The 20,954-nt window shown below is 36.3% G+C and overlaps 1 protein-coding gene across 15 annotated transcripts in view; it reads left to right on the forward strand.

Moving 5' to 3' along the window:
- Positions 1-20,954, forward strand: part of NRXN2 (neurexin 2) — a 973,084-nt gene that overhangs the window by 132,985 nt on the left and 819,145 nt on the right. For all 15 annotated transcript variants that reach the window (XM_063438522.1, XM_063438529.1, XM_063438527.1 and 12 more), the window contains exon 2: positions 7,194-7,288. The gene's annotated coding sequence lies outside the window, so the exon portion shown is untranslated. The remainder of the gene's footprint in view (positions 1-7,193; positions 7,289-20,954) is intronic.

Consider the following 20,954-nt stretch of genomic DNA (forward strand, 5'->3'; position numbering starts at 1 on the left):
AGAATTACCCCCATGATGGCAAACCATTTGCAAAAGTAGACAACCCAAGGTATTGCAAGTGGTGTATGTCCAGTCTTTCTTAGTAGCCACTTAGTCACAAACACTGGCCAAATATTAGATTTTTTGCTTTTTTCACACGAAAAAAAAATATGAACGCTAACTTTGGCCATTGTTTGTGACTAAGTGGCTACTAAAAATGACTAAACATACCCCACTTTCAATACCGTGGGTTGTCTACTTTTTCAAATGGTATGCCATTATGGGGGTACCATACCGTCTCAAAGGTAACATTACTAATCTGGCAAATTTCAATTTGAAAATGGAACGTTCTATATATGACCCTGTAACTTTCCAAAACACCATAAAACCTGTACATAGGGGGTACTGTTTTACTCGTGAGACATCGCTGATTACAAATATGTGCCTTTTTTTTGCAGTAAAACCTAACCGTATTATGACATTCACAGCTAAAATGTCAGATGGAAATACAAATGTTTAAAAAAATCTTATTTTCTCAAAATTTTTTAAAATTTTATTCATAATAAATTATGTTCCATATATGAATAATTAATGATAAATTAAAGCCCTGTTTCTCCTGAACATGATATGATATATAATAAGTGTGAGTGCACTTAATGTGACAGCGGTGAACTACGGGTGAACAGACATATAGCACAAATTCCAGTTTTTGTTTACGTTTTGTTTTGATCAGAACGTGCACTATTGACTCCGTCCTGAAGGGGTTAAAAATTAACATTTATTTTTGTCTTGCATTGTTTACTTTTTTAGTGTAGAGTATCCATTTTCCAAAAAAACAAAAACCCCTATAAAAATTTCCTTATAATTCACTATCAGGGGAATCTTCTCTCCACAGTCTGACCTACCCACTGCTTCTCATAGAAAATGAATGTGGAGCAATGAACAATGTGTGTAAATCGCAGTGATCCAGCAAACCATTTCTTAATGCTATTCGTGATGATTCTGAAAGTGAAGACCTTTAAAAAAGGAAGTCCCCCTAATGACTGTCTTCCTGACAGCCACTAGAGGTGTGTTTCATCCGAATTAAAAATATCTCAGAAATAGCAATGCTTTGTATTGTCTAGTAACGTGACACCATGTATGCACCACAACCACTACATCAATATGTAGTGCTTTTGGTATTCAATGTCCCTTGTAATATATCCAATGAATTTGCGGCCTTATTACTGCTTTTTAAATAATGTGCATGCCTATAATTTGCATTATAATATAGTGTAAACTATTTATTATTTAAAAATGCATGTAAACATAAAAAAAAAAAAATAAACCTTTAACTAGTTGTTAGGTATTTATTATTTATGTATATAATATAAATAAATACATATATAAATATATACACTTATAATTTCCTAAGATTTCTGCCTTTTTGTCTTAAAAGGATTGTATTTCTAATGCTATAGTTCCCTTTTGGCTGTTTAGGTGCACCCATCTGCAGGGAAAAAATAATATTTTACTTATTTTTTGTCTCCCTGCAGGACTCATCTCCGTAGGGAAGCTTCGCCTCCTTAGCTGAGATGATCCAGATCGATGATCTGAGCCAATTCTATGCTTTCCAGTAGGAAAGCATTGGGAACCTAGTGCGCATGTACGGAAAAGTGACAGGTTGTGCCAATCAGATGGTCTCTCTGAGGACATCTGATTGAAATAGCAGAGTTTAATTTTGCCATTTCATCAGAAATGCCTCTACTGGAGAATGGCAATGTTTTCAGAATGGCAATGTTTTCAGCTGTAGGGTTAAAAAGGGGGGCGGAGGTCTGGGTGTCTATAGTGTCCCTTTATATCTCTCTACAAACTCACACATGCTGTAAAAACTATTGTTTTATTTCAGTATAAATTGGCTGGCTTAGCATCCCGGGAAACATAGCCAACAAATGTTGCAATAGAAAAGATTAGATATTACTGACATAAACAGATGTATTTCATGGTGATAAATAGGAAAAGACTGTGTTTACGATACTGGATTTGCAGATTTTGAGATTATATTCTCAGCAGAAACAATGCCAGCAATGATCAATGTTAAATACATGTGCAGACACATTAATTCCCGTCATTTCAAGACTATAAACCCTGGACTGCTGTATTTTTGAACATAGATTGCCCTTTTGTGAATCACGATTACACATCAATCAAATGAGTCTGTCTCTAGCTTGCATTCGCACAATGTCCTGGGCCACATTTGAATGTTGTTCCTGGTTTAATGTATGATTGTATTCTGTTCTTTGTCTTTGTATTTGGTAAATAGTCAAACACTAAAAGGATCTGATAAGATTATCAGTCTCCTAGAAGTAAGTAAATGGTAGAAGAATCAAAGCGACACTATAATAATGAATTTGTGTAGTATCCTCTTGATTTAAGCATTATTCCAAATATCTCAAATATGTTTTTCTCTTTCTTCCTCTCTCTCTTCCCTTTCTTTCTCCCTTTCCCTTTCTTACTTTCCTTTCTTTCTCATGTTAGCAGTGTAACTCACTAAAGTTAAAGTGCCCCGTACCGAATGGAGCAAAATCATTCAATGCTGTGCGGTCCCTGCAAGCAGGCGCCAAATGAGCTTGAGTTTGGTCTTAATTTCACCTGGGCCGAAAGCTGCCGATGGCTAAAATCTGGGTCCGAAACCTCACTTATCCCCCTATCTGTTATGCTGCAATTGGAGGCACAGCTACAAAACAGAGAGCAGCCAGTGGATGCCCATTGTAACCATAAAATAGCAACTGGGGATTGGGCTTGTAAAATAACAGGGGGAATCTGTAACACGCCCCCTACACAAGTACCCACACTGGTGGTTAACCAACCAATCAGAGCTCTCTGCTAAACAAGTTTCACATCTCTCGAGAATTGCCATGAGATTCCTGATTTAGTTCCAGTTTAGTTTAGAACCAGTGCTTTGGACATATTCTGAAACCTATACCTTGTATAGGATTAGAATTTGCACAAATAGCACAGATTCTGTCGGATCGCTTGAAATTTGACCACAATTGCCGTTAGTTAATATGAGAATTGCAATTCCACTTGGAATTTGACCATTTTCACCTAATTTTGTCCATTCAAGCAAAATCCGGTCGTTGAGTCAATTACCTTCTAAGTTTTAGTTCTATAAAAAAAAAACTTTTATATATACAGTTAGGTCAGAAAATATTTGGATACTGACACAAGTTTTGTTATTTCTGCTGTTTACCAACATAAATTCAAGTTAAATAATGAATTTGGGCTTAAAAAGCAACGTCTTAGCTTCAATTTGAGGGTAATTACTTCTTAATTGGAGGAAGGATTTAGGAATTACAGCTCTTTAATATGTATCCCCCTCTTTTTCAAGGGGCCATAAGTAATTGAACATGGACATGTGTAGGTGATTCCTTATTTCTTCATCAATTAAGCAGCTAAAAAGTCTGGAGTTGATTCCAGGTGTGGCATTCGCATTTGGAAGCTGTTGTTGTGAACCCAAAACATGCGGTCATAGGAGCTCTGAATGCATGTGAAACAGGCCATCCTTAGCCGGCAAAAAAAAATAAAAAGGAAATATAGCAGGAACATTTGGCGTGGCCAAATCAACAGATTGGTACATTCTGAGAAAAAAAAGAATGCACTAATGAGCTCTGCAACACAAAAAGGCCTGGACTTCCACAGAATGCATGCATGTATGACTGTAAATTCAGCGAAATAGATTGGGCGGCACATCACTTTACAGATGGACAATGACTGAGTTTAAGGCAATGAAGTTGAATATTCTTCAATGGCCAAGTCAATCACCTGATTTCAATCCAATTGTGCACACATTTCATGTGCTGAAGATAAAACTTAACCCCTTAAGTCCGGAGGGCGTACTATTACGTCCTTTTAAAAGCGGCTCTAAACGCCGCCGGACGTAATAGTACGCCCTCCGGTTTTTAGTAACTTACCCGGTCGCCGGCGGTCCCACGCCGGCGATCGCGGTTGGGGGGACTCCCAGGGAGCCCCCCCGCGGCACATCTTCCTCCTCCGGTGCCTCCCGGTCATGTGAGAGTGAGGTCCTTGCGAGGACCTCACAATCACATGGCCGGGATAGCTGGCTCAGGCATTGCCAGCAGGGGGACCAACTGTAATGACAGTTGGTCCCCCTGCTGGCTGAAAATAAAATAAAAATAATGTTAAAAGTGTAAAAAAAAAAATGTATACTTAGATCATATATATATATATTATATATATATGATCTAAGTATATATATACACATATACATACACACACATACACCGTCTAGGTGTATTTTAATATTAATATATATATAATTATATATATATATTAATATCAAATTACACGTAGACTGATACTGATTAAATATATATATAATTATTGTTATATATATATTTATAAATAATATAAAAAAATAAATATGTAAATACGTAAAAAAATAAAATAAAATAAATAATTAAAAATAAAATATAAAAAAATATATAGATGTGTTTTATTTTGTTCTAACTGTATTGTGATATTAATATATATATATTTATATCAAAATACACGTAGAACGAAATAATATATATATCTATATACATAAATATATACGTATATATCACTATATATATACCTATATATAAATAAAAATATAAAAAAAAATATATATATATATATATATATATATATGTATATATACACATATGTATATATATACATATATTAATTCTACATATATATTTATGTAATAATTTTACATAATTAGGTATCCTAATTAATTACAATTAGCGGGACCTGCCTGACCACCCATGCCGAAAGTATAGGGAATTTAATTTGCTAGCACTATATTTAACCCTATAACTTTCCAAGACACCATAAAACCTGTACATGGGGGGTACTGTTTTACTCGGGAGACTTCGCTGAACACAAATATTAGTGTTTCAAAACAGTAAAATGTATTACAACCATGATATCGCCAGTAAAAATGACGTTTTTTGCATTTTTCACGCACAAACAGCACTTACAGGGACGATATTATTGCTGCAATACTTTTTACTGTTTTGAAACACAAATATTTGTGTTCAGCGAAGTCTCCTGAGTACAACAGTACCCCTCATGTACAGGTTTTATGGTGTTTTCAAAAATTACAGCGTCAAATATAAGGCTTGTGTTTAATTTTTTTCACATTAAAATTCGCCAGATTGCTTACGTTGCCTTTATGACCCTATGGTAGCCCAAGAATGAAAATTACCCCTATGATGGCATACCATTTGCAATAGTAGACAACCAAAGGTATTGCAAATGGGGTATGTCCAGTCTTTTTTAGTAGCCACTTAGTCACAAACACTGGCCAAAATTGGCGTTTTTTGCATTTTTCACACACAAACAAATACGAACGCTAACTTTGGCCAGTGTTTGTGACCAAATGGCTACTAAAAAAGACTGGACATCGCTTATTTGCAATACCTTGGGTCGTCTACTATTGCAAATGGTATGCCATTATGGGTGTAAATTTATTTCCTGGGCTACTATACAGTCTCAAAGGCAACGTAACCAATCTGGCGAATTTCAATTTCAAATGTAACACGCTATATTTGACCCTGTAACTTCCCAAAACACCATAAAACCTGTACATAGGGGGTACTGTTTTACACGTGAGACTTTGCTGAATACAATTATGTGTATTTTATTGCAGTAAAAGCAAACAGTATTATGACATTGACAGTTAAAATGTCATGTAGAACGAAAAAAATAAAAAAAAATCTTATTTTGTCCCATTTTTTTCATATTAAATTATGTTTCATAGCTAAATATTTGATATTAAATGAAAGCCCTGTTTCCCCTGAATAAAATGATATATAATAAGGGGGGTGCATTTAATATGAAAGAGGTGAATTACGGTTGGACAGACATATAGCGCAAATGCCAGGTTTTGTTTACGTTTTGTTTCGTTCACAACTTGTACATTTGGCTGCGGTGTTAAGGGGTTAAGGCAGAAAGACCAACAAACAAACAACAATTAGTAACAGCTGCAGTAAAGGCCTGGCAAAGCATCACAAAGGAGGAGACCCAGCGTTTGGTGATGTCCATGCATTCCACCAGTCAAGCAGTCATTGCCTTCAAAGGTTTCTCGACAAAGTATTAAAAATGAAAAAAAAAAAATATATATATATATATATATCTATATATATATATATATGATTGTGTTTATTTTGAGCCCACAAAATAAGGGGACTGTATATGAAAATGGTTGCAATCCCTAAAGTTTCATACACAATTTTTGTTTAACCCATTGAATTAAGGCTGAAAGTCTGCACTTTTATTGCATCTTACTTGTTTCATTACAAATCCATTGTGGTGCCTTACAGAGCCAAAATGATGACAATTGTGCCAGTGTCCAAATATTTCTGGCCTAACTGTATATAAACCAAAACTAGAAAGGGAAGAGGTCAGTGACGAAGGGAGCTGAAAGAGATGGAAAACTGCAGAGATAGAGTAGGCAAATTTATAAATATATATTATATGCAAACATACTATTTGTAGCTGTAATTATCTGAGACCCCCTTACCTCTCTTCTGAGCAATGTTCATTTTAGACCATTTTTATAAAGGTTTTTTGGTTTGTATAGTGTAACAGATTTTTTACTGTGTCTGCATTTGCAATTCATTTTAAATTCTACATTCTTGATCTAATCTTCCCAATTGTGCTTTATTATACATGTCCTTCTGACCTCACGTATTCTAGGTTTACAATGCTTTCTAGAGATTGTAATTCCTCTCTGTCTCTGTCTCTGCCTTCGCATTCAAAGTGCATTTGCGTCCATGTAATTGGAACTTGATTTTGTTGCATTTCATTAATTTTGCTTCTGATCTCTCCTTGACTCTGTGATACATTTTAGTCTCAACTCATATCTGCCTGAGTTTGCAAAACATTTCAGATCATATTGCTCTAAACATCTGTGTGCACGAAACATTCATTCAGTAGATCTGAACTGCCAGATCAATTGATAAATTCTAACTGATCTGAGGAAAAAATCTAGGTCAATCTTTTACAATGCACTCTTGATAAAATCTAGTCTAGATTTCACTGTTTATAATTGTAATTGATTGATACTCTTTCCCTCCCATGGTCGTATTTCAAACTAATTTTGTCTGTTGTATTCTGAATCAAACCTGCTGCTTTGTTTTAATCTATGCATTTGTATTCTTCTAATTTTAATTTTACTGTAGGGGTGGACAAATATAAAGGAAACTTTGGTGCACTTCGGAAATTGTACGTCTGAAAACTCACCATCCAGTACTTTAACATCTGTTTGAGCCATCATGTAAGTACTTTCCCGATTGTTGTCTTTGTATGGTTGTCTCCACTTACACTATCCATTGACGTAATTTGTTTTGCTATCTGATCCCTCTTAATCCTAAAACACAAAACATTTGCAAGAAGATCTGTGCAATTTGCCAAAAAATAAATACATGTATTTTGAATTTGTAAATAACAGACTGGTAAGGCTAAAATTTATAAATGAAAAACATTCCCTTGAACTTGGAAATGGAAGTCGACGGAATGCCTTGGCAGTGTCAATCCTGATGAATTGTTATTTCTGTGGATGAATGGCTGTTTACCTGGACACCGTTCATTTATACCTGCCTATCTCTATTGTATTCAAGTTATAATACATAATTCTTCTGAGATCAGTTGGCAGAACTGTCAAGGCCCTTGTGCAACTTATTTCGTAATACATTTTATTTAGCTTCATCTGCTAAAATACCCCAAGTTTTAGCCCTAAATTGACTTATATATATTGACCTCTCTGCTCAAACCACGGTCTATAATCTATTTATTTTATTCTTAAAGGTTTATTAGTATGTGGGAGCCTGTATACACACCTTCTTGAAAAACAAAAAAAAACTAATCTTCAATAAAGATTATACATTAAAAAAGGGGTGAATTAGCTACTAAATGTAGCCATGTATACGTTTATTGTCACATAGAGTAGCTGTGAATTATTGTTTTATTTTTTTTGTTAGGTGTTTTTCAAATACCTTGGTAAATTCCATGTTTTCACTAGCCTGCAAATTCAGTCGATAATCTTGGCAACATAGACCCAGATTTAATTCTTTTGGATAGGTTTTTAAGCTGATTGCAATCTGTTAGAAAAAAAAAATCTTTTCAATTAATTTATTTGCAAAGATTCTTATAGATTTTAATGGCGATGTCTGTAGATAAATCATTTAAAAAAAATTTTTTTCTAACAGATTGTGATCATTTGAAAAGCTTATCGAAAATAATTAAATCAAGACCATAGTCAGATGGATAATGTTGAGGTGAAACTTAATTATTCTGTTGGCAGACGGACTGGTATTGGGGTGCTAAGAGAAGACTATATTATGTGCAATGTAAAAAAAATTGAATAGAATGGGTGAAAGCAACCAAAAACCTTTTTGCCAAAACCAGTACAATACACTGTAATAGGTGTGGTGTATTAGAGTGTGCCTATAAAAAAAACTATTAAATATAGTAAATGTAAGCAGGTATATAAATCTAAGTTGGAGGTACCTTGCTGGAGACGTTTTTGTTTTTCCAGATCAAATACATCGGTAAACTGTCTTACACAATCACTTTGTTTACATGCTTTTTACCATTAGATTTTCATCACATTCAATATCTATCACTAGTTTGTTCACACTGCCTTTACAGAATCACTTATCTTCGATAAACTAAATGCTTAGATGTTGTTTCAATAATACACACAGGAAATTGTGTTCCTTTATTTTCTCTCTTTAATAATCCAATAGTTTAAAACAGTTTGTAATAACCATTTCTTAAATGCCTGTAGGGTGGCATATAATTCCCTGCATTTTTGGTGTGAGCAGGACTAAATCCATATTAACACCATGGAAACCCATGTATCAAATTTTTTATGAAATGGAAAAAAAGCTATACCACACTCAAACATAAAGCATTAACTGAATTTTTCTGACAAATTATATGTATTGTCTTTGCATCCACCCTTACTGTAACCATATAACGACTTACAAACAGAACGGAAGATAAGAAATTCTAAATTAAACAGAATTCGCAATAAAGAAAGATTAAACATTAGATCTCTCTTTACAGGAAGGGCTTAGGAAGGCTGTGCAAGTCACATGCAAGTAGGTGTGGTCAAGGCTGTATAAGTTACTTGATTTATCTCCTACATGGCAGAGAATTCAGGCATGAACTATATACCAAATCTACTACATTATGCTAAAGTTGATTTGGTGCCTATAGTGTCCCTTTAACTTGAACAAAATGTTGTCTTCCTTTACCTGTTGTGAATCTATACCCTATCTCCGTTTGCGGCAGTACCTGGTAGGGAGGGAACAATGACATCCACATCTCTTTTCAGACAAGTGAGTTAGTCAGTAATAGTCTAATCCATCACTTTCAGACTACAATAGATAAGTGAAAGCCTTGTTGCAGATATTATTATTATTATTATTATTATTATTATTACCATTTATATAGTGCCAACAGATTCCATATTATGAGAGGGGGGATTTAACTATAAATAGGACAATTACAAGAAAACGATAGGTTGAAGAGGATCCTGCTCAAACAAGCTTACAGTCTATAGGAGGGGGGTAAAAACACACATTAGGACAGGAAATAGCAATCAAATAAGGTGGGAGTGAAGCAGAGCTGGAGGAGAGAGTAAAGTGCTGCCCTTTAGGAGAGAGCAAGAGACAGGTATGTAAGGTAGAGGTTACTCTGGGAGGCCATAAGCTTTCCTAAAGAGATGGGTTTTAAGGCAGGCTATTCCATAGGAAGAGAGCCGACCGTAGGAAATCCTGCAAGCGAGAGCTGGCTTTACGGGTGTGAGCACTGGACAGGAGAAGGTCATGGGCAGAGCGGAGAGACAGAGAAGGGTCATACCTATGGATCTAGAAGGAGATATAAGAGGGGCTAGAATTGTTCAGTGCTTCATAGGTATGGGTTAGCACTTTGAATTGACTCCTATAGGATACAGGGAGCCAATGTTAGGACTGGCAGAGGGGTGAGGTGTGAGAGGAGCGACTAGAGAGGAAAATCAGGCTGGTGGCAGCATTCATTACAGACTGTAGCGGGGCAATACGGAAGACCAGTTAGGAGAGGGTTACAATAATCCATGTGGGAAATTCTAGAGCATGGACAAGCTCCTTGGTAGCATCTTGTGTAAGAAAGGGATGAATGTGGGCTATGTTTTTAAGATAGCATCTACATGATTTGGCAACATACTGGATGTGAGGCTCAAAGGTGAGGCCAGAATCAAGTATGATGTCAAGACAGCGCGCTTGCAAGGATGGACCGATGTGGATACCACTAACTTGATGGGAGAGCGAAAGAGGATGATCAGTATTAAGAGGAGGAAAGACAAGGAGCTCAGTTTTAGAGAGATTGAGTTTCAGAAATCAGGAGGACATCCAGTCAGAGATGGAAGAAAGGCAAGCAGTGACACATTGCAGGACGGCAGGGGAGAGATCCGGGGAGGAGAGATTTATCTGGGTGGCATCAGCATACGGGTGGTAGTGGAATCCAAATGAGGTAATAAGCTTGCCAAGAGAGGCAGTATAAAGAGAAAATAGAAGGGGACCAAGGACAGAGCTTTGTGGGACTCCAAACGAGACAGGACGATGGGAGAAGTTATCATTAGAAAAGGAAACACTGAATGAGCATTGGGAGAGATAAGAGGAAAACCACAAGAGCACAGAGTCACAGAGACCGAGTGATTGAAGAGTTTGAAGAAGGAGAGCAGCAGAAAGGTCAAGAAGAATTAGTATGGAGTGGTGGCGCTTGGATTTACCTGCGATTAAGTCATTAGTAACTTTGAGAAAAGCAGTTGAGAGGGCGTAAGCCAGATTGAAGAGGGTCAAGGAAAGAGTTGGAATTGAAGAAGTGAGACATACCGGTAAAGACAAGTATTTCCAGAAGCTTTGAGTAAAAAGGGAGCAGGGATATGGGACGATAGTTAGAGGGGGAGGACGGGTCGAGAGCTGGTTTTTTTCAGGTAGGTACTAAAGAGGCATGTTTAAGGTCAGCAGTTATAGAGTACTGCAGAATTTGTTGTCGCTTTATAAATAATAATAATAATATAATAATATTGTGGTCTGAATTGGACAAAGGGTTCACAAAGTAACACATAGTGGGCTTAATTGGTCAGAAAGTTCTGAAATGGGAAAGCAATGGAACAATACAGGGACTCCTCTGGCAGGACTCTCATGCAACCAAAGCCCTTATAATATTTGTAATTTATATACATGGGACAGGTGTGGAGTGGAATAGTTACCATCAGGCAAACAAAGGAAGAGTTAAAGAAAGATGGTTCTGAATTGTTGGGTTTTCCAAAGATTTCTAAATATTGTGTGAAAATTGTTAATTGAATGAGTTTGATCCAGGGATAAAATCAATGAGCACAGAGTGGAGAGAGAGATGAATTCTGTAAAGAAAGGTGACATTTGATGATTTAGGACACAATGTAGCATTTAATGGTGGCTTTTATATATATGTCTTTACATGTATATTCAGCGAGTTAAGTAAATTTCTGTATATACAGTTGCAAGAAAAAGTATGTGAACCCTTTGGAATGATATGGATTTCTGCACAAATTGGTCATAAAATGTGATCTGATCATCATCTAAGTCACAACAATAGACAATCACAGTCTGCTTAAACTAATAACACACAAAGAATGAAATGTTGCCATGTTTTTGTTGAACACACCATGTAAACTTTCACAGTGCAGATGGGAAAAGTATGTGAACCCCTAGACTAATGACATCTCCAAGAGCTAATTGGAGTGAGATGTCAGCCAACTGGAGTCCAATCAATGAGATGAGATTGGAGGTGTTGGTTACAGCTGCCCTGCCCTATAAAAAACACACACCAGTTCTGGGTTTGCTTTTCACAAGAAGCATTGCCTGATGTGAATGATGCCTCGCACAAAAGAGCTCTCAGAAGACCTACGATTAAGAATTGTTGACTTGCATAAAGCTGGAAAGGGTTATAATAGTATCTCCAAAAGCCTTGCTGTTCATCAGTCCATGGTAAGTCAAATTGTCTATAAATGGAGAAAGTTCAGCATTGTTGCTACTCTCCCTAGGAGTGGCCGTCCTGTAAAGATGACTGCAAGAGCACATCGCAGACTGCTCAATGAGGTGAAGAAGAATCCTACAGTGTCAGCTAAAGACTTGCAAAAGTCACTGGCAAATGCTAAAATCCCTGTTAGCAAATCTACAATATGTAAAACACTAAACAAGAATGGATTTCATGGGAGGATACCACAGAGGAAGCCACTGCTGTCCAAACAAAACATTGCTGCATGTTTACAGTTTGCACAAGAGCATCTGGATGTTCCACTGCAGTACTGGCAAAATATTCTGTGGATGGATGAAACCAAAGTTGAGTTGTTTGGAAGAAACACACAACACTGTGTGTGGTGAAAAAAAGGCACAGCACACCAACATCAAAACCTCATCCCAACTGTGAAGTTTGGTGGTGGGGGCATCATGGTTTGGGGCTGCTTTGCTGCGTCAGGGCCTGGACAGATTGCTATCATCGAAGGAAAAATTAATTCCCAAGTTTATCAAGACATTTTGCAGGAGAACTTAAGGCCATCTGTCTACCAGCTGAAGCTCAACAGAAGATGGATGTTGCAACAGGACAATGACCCAAAGCATAGAAGTAAATCAACAACAGTATGGCTTAAACAGAAGAAAATACGCCTTCTGAAGTGGCCCAGTCAGAGTCCTGACCTCAACCCAATTGAGATGCTGTGGCATGACCTCAAGAAAGCGATTCACACCAGACATCCCAAGAATATTGCTGAACTGAAACAGTTCTGTAAAGAGGAATGGTTAAGAATTACTACTGACCATTGTGCACGTCTGATCTGCAACTACAGGAAACGTTTGGTTGAAGTTATTGCTGCCAAAGGAGGTTCAACCAGTTATTAAATCCAAGGGTTCACATACTTTTCCCACCTGCACTGTGAATGTTTACATGGTGTGTTCAACAAAAACATGGCAACATTTCATTATTTGTGTGTTATTAGTTTAAGCAGACTGTGATTGTCTATTGTTGTGACTTAGATGATGAACAGATCACATATTATGACCAATTTGTGCAGAAATCCATATCATTCCAAAGGGTTCACATACTTTTTCTTGCAACTGTACGTGTATTTAATCAATAGACAGATCATTTGACAGACAGACTCTATTTACAAATGAGATATGGGTTAATTAAAAAAAAAGTTAAGTAAGGACAGGAGTTCTGATGGTAAAAGGAGGGTATTGACTGCAGTCAGCAGATATAGGTATTAGCTGTCCTCCAGTGGTAGTAAGAGCCAACAGCAAAAATGATCATGGAGTAGCTGTGTACTTTGACAGCTCCAAGGAGCTTGACAGGGTGAAATGCTGTAATAGCTGTTCTTAATGCTGGACTGCTAGACATCTTTGACTTAGAAATCCAGTATTGCAAGAAAGGGCAGCTGTCAATGTTTTAGTCATAAATACTATTATTGTACACACAATGAATTAGAGGAACAGTCTATTAAAAATAAATAGTTCTCTGTGTTTCTTTATTTGTTTAAATTTAAGGGTCCCTATATTATTTTTATAAAAAAATATTTTAGATCTCACTGTAAATTTGCCCTGAATCCATTGCCGAAACAGACTTCTCACTGTAGTTTAATCCTCATACTGTAATGTCATGAAACTATTTTTTTTTCCAATCAAATGCTTCTCATTTGAGAAGCACTGAAGGAATACAGCACATGCATAGCTGTTTCTACAATTTGGTGCTTCTGTATGGAAAGCACTGAATCACTGAATCCAAATCTTCTCATAGACAAGCAATGGGTACCACATCCAGTCATAATCTGCATGTTAATGCAGGACATACAAATGTATTCAGTTATCAAATCCCTCGTAGTCTGAAGTCCCTAGTGGCTGTTTGAATTACATTATTTAAGATGAAATTATTTTAGTCCTTTAAAGAAAAAAACAGGTGTAAGGAACATTAAAATACTTGGAAAATGACAGGTAGCATACTTTCTGGCACATAATTTACTCATCAATGCATGTTTATTTTCACCAGGAAAAATAACAGGTTACAAAGTTGTGGCAAAAGCTCATAAAGTCATACTAAAATACATGTCTTGGAAACTAAGGACATGTATAGGAATCATAGGGATATATAAAATGTGCCTGCACCATAAATCAGTCTGGGAAATCAACTGTTCTTGTAAGTGCTATTTTTAATAGGTAAAATATGCCCTATACTAGGTTTATTATATCCTATACTAAAATATGTTTATAACACTTATAATAATATTAATAATATTAAATGACAACTTTCTCAGTTTATCTATCCTCTTCAATTTTCTTTCTTTGCTTTTACCACTTTTACCACTGTACCACTTTGTTTTGCTTAATTTAATCACGCCCATTATTAAATTCTTTATAAAAAGTCAATTTATTTCTGATATAACAAAAAACACATGGAATGGCAGTGGTCAGATGATGACAAAATTGACAGATTATGTATCAGTGACCACTTAAAAGACTAGACCAGAATCAAGAAACACAAGGAACCTTAGGAAAAAATAAGCCTGATGAGAGTAGGTTGTTCCAGACATAATCTTATCTTAATCTTGCTTAACCCCTTAACACCGCAGCCAAATGTACAAGTTGTGAACAGAACAAAACGTAAACAAAACCTGGCATTTGCGCTATATGTCTGTCCAACCGTAATTCTCCTCTTTCATATTAAATGTACCCCCCCTTATTATATATCATTTTATTCAGGGGAAACAGGGCTTTCATTTAACATCAAATATTTAGGTATTGAACATAATTTAATATAAAAAATATATTAAAAAATGGGAGAAAAAAATAATTTTTTAATTTTTTTTTAGTTCTATGTGACATTTTAACTGTGGATGTCAAAATACTGTTTGCTTTTACTGCAATACAATACACATATTTGTATTCAGCGATGTCTCACGTGTAAAACAGTACCCCCTATGTACAGGTTTTATGGTGTTTTGGGAAGTTACAGGGTCAAATATAGCGTGTTACATTTGAAATTGAAATTCGCCAGATTGGTTACGTTGCCTTTGGGACTGTATAGTAGCCCAGGAATTAAATTTACACCCATAATGGCATACCATTTGCAATAGTAGACAACCCAAGGTATTGCAAATGGGGTATGTCCAGTCTTTTTTAGTAGCCATTTGGTCACAAACACTGGCCAAAGTTAGCGTTAGTATTTATTTGTGTGTGAAAAATGCAAAAAACGCCAATTTTGGCCAGTGTTTGTGACTAAGTGGCTACTTAAAAAGTCTGGACAAACCCCATTTGCAATACCTTGGGTTGTCTACTATTGCAAATGGTATGCCATCATAGGGGTAATTTTCATTCTTGGGCTACCATAGGGTCACAAAGGCAACGTAAGCAATCTGGCGAATTTTAATGTGAAAAAAATGAAACACAAGCCTTATATTTGACGCTGTAACTTTTGAAAACACCATAAAACCTGTACATGTGGGGTACTGTTGTACTCGGGAGACTTCGCTCAACACAAATATTTGTATTTCAAAACAGTAAAAAGTATTGCAGCAATAATATCGTCCGTATAAGTGCTGTTTGTGCGTGAAAAATGCAGAAAACGTCACTTTTACTGGCGATATCATCGTTGTAATACATTTTACTGTTTTGAAACACTAATATCTGTGTTCAGCAAAGTCTCCCGAGTAAAACAGTACCCCCCATGTACAGGTTTTATGGTGTCTTGGAAAGTTATAGGGTTAAATATAGTGCTAGCAAATTAAATTCCCTATACTTTCGGCATGGGTTGTCAGGCAGGTCCCGCTAATTGTAATTAATTAGGATACCTAATTATGTAAAATTATTACATAAATATATGTGTAGAATTAATATATGTATATATATACAAATGTGTATATATACGTATATATATATAATTTTTTTTAAATATTTTTATTTTTATATAGGTATATATATAGTGATATATACGTATATATTTATGTATATAGATATATATATTATGATATATATATTATTTTGTTCTACATGTATTTTGATATAAATATATATATTAATATCACAATACAGTTAGAACGAAATAACACATCTATATATTTTTTAATTATTTATTTTTAAATATTTTTTAAATTTTATTTTTTTACATATTTACATATATATTTTTTTTATATTATATATAAATATATATATAACAATAATTATATATATATTTAATCAGTATCAGCCTACGTGTAATTTGATATTAATATATATATATATATATATATATTAATATTTAAATACACGTCGTGTATGTGTAAATGTGTGTGTGTGTGTGTATGTGTATGTGTATATATATATATACTTAGATCATATATATATATAATATATATGATCTAAGTATATTTTATTTGTAACTGTAATTTTTTTTATTTCTTTTTTTAACTAATATTTTATTTGTATTACAGGACAGGGGGCAATGACAGTGTCAGCCAGTGATTTCACATCACTGGCTGACACACAGGATCAGTGATCACAGTGACTGCCTGTCACTGTGATCACCTCCTGCAGATTGGGTAATTGACCACAGGGGGGAGTGCCTGGGTGGTACAAGCACTCCCCCCTTCCAATCTGCAGGGGGATCACTGTGCCAGTTACATGTGTCAGCCAATAGGCTGACACATGTAACACTGATCGCAGTGACAGGCTGTCACTGCGATCAGAGCGCTCTGAGATCGCAGTGACAGCCTGTCACTGCGATCTCAGACTTAGCAGATCGCGGTCACTGACCCCAGGGGGACTGCCTGGGGGGCCAGGTAAGTCCCCCGACCGCGATCTGCAGAAGGGGAAAGCCGCCGGCCGCATGTGTCAGCCGATTTGAAATCGGCTGACACATGCTGAATACTGGTCGCAGTGACAGCCTGTCACTGCGATCAGAGACTGCAGATCGCGGTCACCGGCCACAGGGGGGGTTGCCTGGGGGGCCAGGCATCCCCCCCGACCGCGATCTGCAGCGGGCGATTAGCGCCGGCCACGTGGGCGGCCATTATGGCGAGGACGTACTATTACGCCCGCCGGCGTTTAGAGCCGGTTCCTGCAGGGCGTAATAGTACGTCCTCCGGATTTAAGGGGTTAATAAGACCTAATCTTAAGTAGTAATCTCCATACCCTGCTATATAACACTCACAATTAATCTTCCTTTTAACATTATGAAGGAATTCAATTATGCTTGGTATGTACGTAAAACTATCATGAGCATCAAATAAGAAAGATAAATATGAGATTTTCCTTATATGGGCTAGGTAATTAAATATGGTTACATTGCTACTCACTATTGTTGGATTTTGTCTTCTCCCTTAACATGGACTTTTCTCAACGTCAGTTTGTTGGTCCAGGTTTTATGTAGAGGTTTTGCATCCTGAAAATACACAATGGGCAACCTTTGTTTTTTTATTTTTTTGTACTTCTTAATGTGGCCCTGGAAACACTTTGCTTTGTCTATTTTCAATTGTGTCCCTTTGGAAATTCTTTTTTTCTACACTCATACTATTTAGATATAATGGTGGTTTGCAGTAGCATGCAACGAAACAGATGGCAATAGGAAGAAACGCCTACATTTCACAGTTTACCAAGTCTGATTATTTTATGGATATTTTCTGACTACTGAAATATTTCTTTGATTTCAGCAATATTTGTGCCATACATTTGTACTGTATAGCAACAGCTGTGGTACATAACAGTGATAGGTGGCAAGACTATTTTTAAGGTGTAAGGCCTTTTAAAAAAAGTGTTTCCCTTTGTCACTAACTCCCACACTTCAGAATAAAAGCAGTGACTCATAGGTCTGTCCCTTTATTAGATCTCCTGACGTGAGACATTAGATGCTCATCTGTCTGGAAGATGCATGTATTTTTTTCGACTTCTGTTCAAACCAAGTCCATATTTGCACTGCATCCTGGTTCTTTGTCTTGATATTTCTAATTTTCTTTATTTTGGAAGAGATCTATCCTCTGCCATCCTCGTGAGTTTTTAAATGTTCAGTTTTTTCATTTCTTGCAACTCATTCCATGTGAAGAAAAATGTCACATTCATCTAAGCCAAATAACTTTTCAATTTATTTTTTTATATTTGCATTCAGTATTAGAATTTAATATTTACTTGGTAGAATTATGTGGGCATGTTGCAGGTTATTTAAAATCTATTTCATTTAATGTCATTTCAGAACATTTTTAGAAGATAAATATCCATTTGGCTTCAAACAATATGATGTAATTGATTATGAATTTTAAAGCAGCTGTTTATAATTAAATGCCCTATTCATTAAATGGACAAATACATTTTGAATTCGGAACTAAAGAATAAAGTAATTCTTTGGGTTCTGGTTATAATACCCAAAGTATTATAAGTGGAGAATGTTAGTTACCAGTCATAATGTGTTAGGAGCACTGGGTCTTGATATTTGTCAAGCTCTGATCTCTGAAGTTGTGTAGAAGGCTAGGGACTATGTAAAACTCTTATGGTTCATAAAGGATAACAACATTGCAATTTTTGAAACCTCCAGGTGACAACCATCTCTCCAGAGACATTAAAAGACTTTTTGGATTACATTGTTTGGGTCAAACAAAACGATACAATTTTAAATGACAGACAATTAAAGCAAAAAGCTTTCATAAGAGAATGACCTTAGACAGACATGGTATAAACCAAAACTAATAAAATGAGATTTGGCGTTCTCTCTCCCAATGCTTTTAAAGATAGAATGTAACCACTGATGTGCTGATGTGCCTTTCATCAACTGCTAACCATTCCATATATATGTTGGAATTCAGTGATAAATGACAAATGTGACTTGGTCAATAGTAGAAGTCATTTTTGTTCCTCTAAAAAAACAAAAAAGGTAATTTACATCAACCCCTTTACTTAACCAATATTGTGTTTACACATTTCAACTTTCATTTACTTTTTATATTAAAATGTAGTCCATAAAGCCTCACTTAACTTAATTTATGCTTTAGGAACAATTGCCAGCTTTTAGAATGTTCTCTGCTCGGAGCCCATTCCAGCAATTAAATTTAAAAAAAAAAAGATACCTCCTCCTTCCAAACAGTAAAGGAAACTTCTAAGATCATGTCATTCCAACAGTCAAAAAGAGGGGAGGAGTGAATGGTATATTTTGTTTGCCTCTACATTAAATAGTATTTTCTGTGTACAAATTTAAGGTGGAGAGCCCAAACAAACACTACTGGACAGAGCAGTTCATTATTCAGCTCCCATGCAATCAAGTCACAAGCAACTGAACAAATTAAACTAAGCTTAAAATGGCCACTTATCATAGAGTTCCTTTTTAACGTAACAGTATATTACACTTTTTGAATATCTTTATTTTCAAAATATAAGATGTAACTGTACTTACTGTATGTGGGCATTAAGCTCAAATTGTAACTTTTATATATCTCTTTTGTCTTTTAGCATTACATAATATTTACAGAGTTTTCTATAAGACATGTCTTTATTATATTATATATATATAATATATATATATAATTTATTATTATGTTATTTATATAGTGCCATCAAATTCCGCAGCGCTTTAGAATGGATGGGCGAACAGACATGTAGTTGTAACCAGACAAGTTGGACACACAGGAACAGAGGGGTTGAGGGCCTTGCTCAATGAGCTTACATGCTAGAGGTAGTGGGGTAAAATGACACAAAAAGCTATGGATAGTATTAGACTAGTGACAGTTGCAGAAGAGGAATCAGTCGGGAGCTATTAACAGTTTAATTGATACGCTTTTATGAAGAAGTGGGTTTTTAACAATTTTTTGAAGGAGGGGAGACTGGGTGAGCATCTAACGGAGGAGGGAAGCGAGTTCCACAGGAACGGTGCAGCCCTCGAGAAATCTTGAAGGCGAGCATCAGAGGTGGGAGTACGGACAGAAGATAGACATAAGTCTTCAGCAGATCGTAAGGGCCTAGACGGGATATACTTGTGTATAAGGGAGGATAGATAGGTGGGAGCAGCATTATGTAGTGATTTGAAAGCAAGAACCAGAATTTTAAATTGAGCTCTATATTTTATAGGAAGCCAATGTAGGGACTGACAGAAGGGTGAGGTATGGGAGGTGCAGGCGGACAGGAAGATGAGCCTCGCTGCCATATTCATTATGGACTGTAACGGCGCAAGTTGGGAGCATGTAAGACCACTGAGAAGCGGATTACAGTAGTCAAGGCGAGAAAGGACAGTGGAATGGACCAACAGCTTAGCGTTAAGTCTGGCGTTAAGTAGGGGCGGATGCGCGCAATGTTTTTGAGATGGAAATGCCAGGATTTGGCGATAGATTGAACATGAGGCTTGAAGGAGAGGTCAAAGTCAAAGAGAACACCTAGGCAGCGAGCCTGAGTGGTGGAGCTGATGGTAGCACAGTTGACTTGGAGGGAGACAGACACAGGAGTAACAACACTTGAGGGAGGAAAGCCCAGAATTTCAGTTTTGGTCAAGTTAGTTCAAGGAAGTGGGCAGCCATCCAGTTAGAAATAGCCGAGAGGCAGTCAGAGACACTAGTCAAGAGGGACGGGGAGAGATCAGGAGAGGACAGGTAGATTTGTATACACTACCACTTATCATGCATGATTTGTCACAGGGTGTAAATTAGAACAAGGGCAAAAGCACATTCTTTCTTTCTTATATATATACACATAAATGCATTTAACACATAGGAGGTAATAAATATAGTCATTGAGGTATGTTGCAATGGATCTTTTAATGAAGTTTAGATTGAATGAAGATTTGACTGTGTTCATGAGGTTATTGCATAATTGTGGTGTTCTCAAGGAACATGAGGATCAAGCCACTTTATTTAGCATACCGTTATGCAAAAATAAAGGGCTGCTACTTAATCGGAGGTTATAGGAGGTGGAAACAGC

This window comes from Pelobates fuscus, chromosome 12 (genome assembly GCF_036172605.1).
Source record: "Pelobates fuscus isolate aPelFus1 chromosome 12, aPelFus1.pri, whole genome shotgun sequence".
Lineage (NCBI taxonomy): Eukaryota > Metazoa > Chordata > Amphibia > Anura > Pelobatidae > Pelobates > Pelobates fuscus.